Source organism: Megalopta genalis, unplaced genomic scaffold, assembly GCF_051020955.1.
Source record: "Megalopta genalis isolate 19385.01 unplaced genomic scaffold, iyMegGena1_principal scaffold0197, whole genome shotgun sequence".
Taxonomy (NCBI): Eukaryota; Metazoa; Arthropoda; class Insecta; order Hymenoptera; family Halictidae; genus Megalopta; species Megalopta genalis.
The window spans coordinates 355,001-357,500 of NW_027476266.1; the positions used below are offsets into that span (position 1 = coordinate 355,001).

At 54.0% G+C, this 2,500-nt stretch overlaps 1 pseudogene; it reads left to right on the top strand.

The window, feature by feature from the left end:
• LOC143262711 (large subunit ribosomal RNA) overlaps window positions 1-2,500 on the top strand; it is an 8,339-nt pseudogene that overhangs the window by 3,484 nt on the left and 2,355 nt on the right.

Genomic DNA, 2,500 nt, shown 5'->3' on the forward strand with positions numbered 1-2,500 from the left:
GGCGAGATTCCTCAACCAGGAATTGGTGAAAATATTCCGTAACAGAACGGTTGAATCCATTAAAGGACATAGGCGAACAACAGCCTACAAAAACCTCGTTCACCAATTCCTGGAGGAATACAACGAGGAACCAGCGCCCCAGCCTCCAAACCAGGTGGCACATCCACCTGCAACACAACAGCAAGCACGGGACCCTCTACTGGAGCATCTATTAAATCTCCCCACCATCAGCGGCAGCGAGTATTGTAGAGAAGAACTCCAAACGATAGTCGAAGAAGCAGCCACGAGAAGGAAGGACGACACATTGGAGTCGCTGGCTCTATACCTGCATCGGATCTACCCCCTTCCGAATACCGGGAACCGCGCCCGACGAAACAGAAACACCCCGCCCAAGCGCACTAGACGCCAACAGAGGCGTCATAACTACGCTCTAGCACAAGTGCGTTGGAAAAAGAACAGGGCAAGGTGTATAAGGGACATCTTGGAAGGAGTATCGTCTACCAGAGTACCAGGGCAACAAATAATGGAACCATACTGGACGGAGGTGATGCGGCAAAAATCAGGAGCATCCCCCGCAGTTGAAGTGCCACCAACAACTGCCACGTCAGTATGGATTCCAATCACGGAAGCGGACATCAGGGACGCCCTACCATCGATGGGCACCTCAGCGGGCCCCGACCAAGTAACCGCGCGGCAGCTGAGGGCCACACCGCTAGGCGTCCTTGCGAGAATCTTTAACATCATAATGATGTGCCGCAAATTGCCTAAACACCTCAACAAGGCAAGGACGATATTCCTCCCCAAGAACGATGCAGCTACGGAGCCAGCCGACTTCAGACCGATCACCATCCCGTCCGTATTGGTCAGATGCCTCCACCGTATTCTGGCCGCCCGACTGGCAAAAGCCATCAATATTGATGAACGCCAGAGGGCATTCAGGAATACGGACGGGTGCAACGACAACACCTTTCTCCTCGACGCGATCTTGAAGCACCACCACAGTAGTTTCAGGAACCTGTACCTGGCTTCGATCGACGTCCGGAAGGCCTTCGATTCAATATCGCACGCCGCTCTATCAGCAGTCATGGAAACCATGGGAGTCCCCAATGAAATGACCGAGTACATCACCGCAACATACAACGACGGCACCACGACACTGGAAGGCGAGAGTTGGAAATCCTCCCCCATAACACCGGGTAGGGGAGTCAAACAAGGTGATCCACTCTCGCCGACCATATTCAACATGGTCACCCACCTCCTCCTACAGAGACTGTCCCCGGACATAGGCTGTAGGATAGGAGGTGAGTGTATCAAAGCAGCCGCCTTCGCAGACGACATCATTCTCTTCGCCGAAACGCCCCGAGGATTGCAGAACTTGGTCGACACAACTGGATCCTTTCTTCGACAATGTGGGATGGACATCAATCCAGGGAAATGTCTAACCATTGGCATTAAAGCCAATGGCCACATTAAGAAGACAGCAGTTGATGTCGATACCAAGTTCTACCACGACCAACAGCAACTTCGGACTTTGAAGCGAGGGGAAGAACTGAAATACCTGGGGATCAAATTCACCGCCCAGGGCAGAGCACGATGTCGGCCGCACGAAGTGATCGGACCAGGACTGGCCTGCCTTGCCAAAGCGCCCCTCAAGCCACAACAGAGACTGTACGCATTGCGCACAGGTCTTATACCCCGGGTGTACTACCACCTAGCACTCGGGGATATAACGATAGGGACGCTCAGGAAAGTCGACATGATGATCCGAGCGTCCGTGCGCAAGTGGCTAAATCTCCCACACGACGTGCCAACCGCATACATACACGCGGACATCAGGGACGGAGGACTTGGCATCCCCTCCCTACGATGGTTGGCACCTATGTTGAGACTGGGAAGATTGCGAGCGCTTCGGCAAGACCATGACCAATTCCGAAACGATCCAACGGACGCCTTCCTGGACAACGAAATCACTAAGTGCCTACGACGACTCAAGGACGGCGACGCGGTGATAACGGAATCGGCTCACATTGGGGACCTCTGGAGGAAACGACTACACTCTTCCATCGACGGACGTGGGCTGATAGGTTCAAGGGAAACTCCACAACAACACGCGTGGATTGGAGATGGTACCCGACTCCTGACGGGCAAGGACTTCATCAACTTCACGAGAACCAGGATAGCAGCACTCCCCACACGATCCAGGACAACAAGAGGGAGGCAAGCTGACCGCTACTGCAGAGCAGGATGCTCCGCACTTGAAACCCTGAACCACGTCGTTCAACACTGCCATCGTACGCACGGGATGCGTATTCGCAGGCACGATGCCATTGTTGCCTACACAGCTAGGAACCTCCGACATCAAGGTTACCAAGTCCAAACGGAACCAACATACCTTACGGACGAAGGTATACGGAAACCGGACTTGGTCGCGACAATGGGTAGAACGACGCTGGTCTTAGACGCACAAGTGGTCAGCGAACAAACAGACCTGGACGGGGCG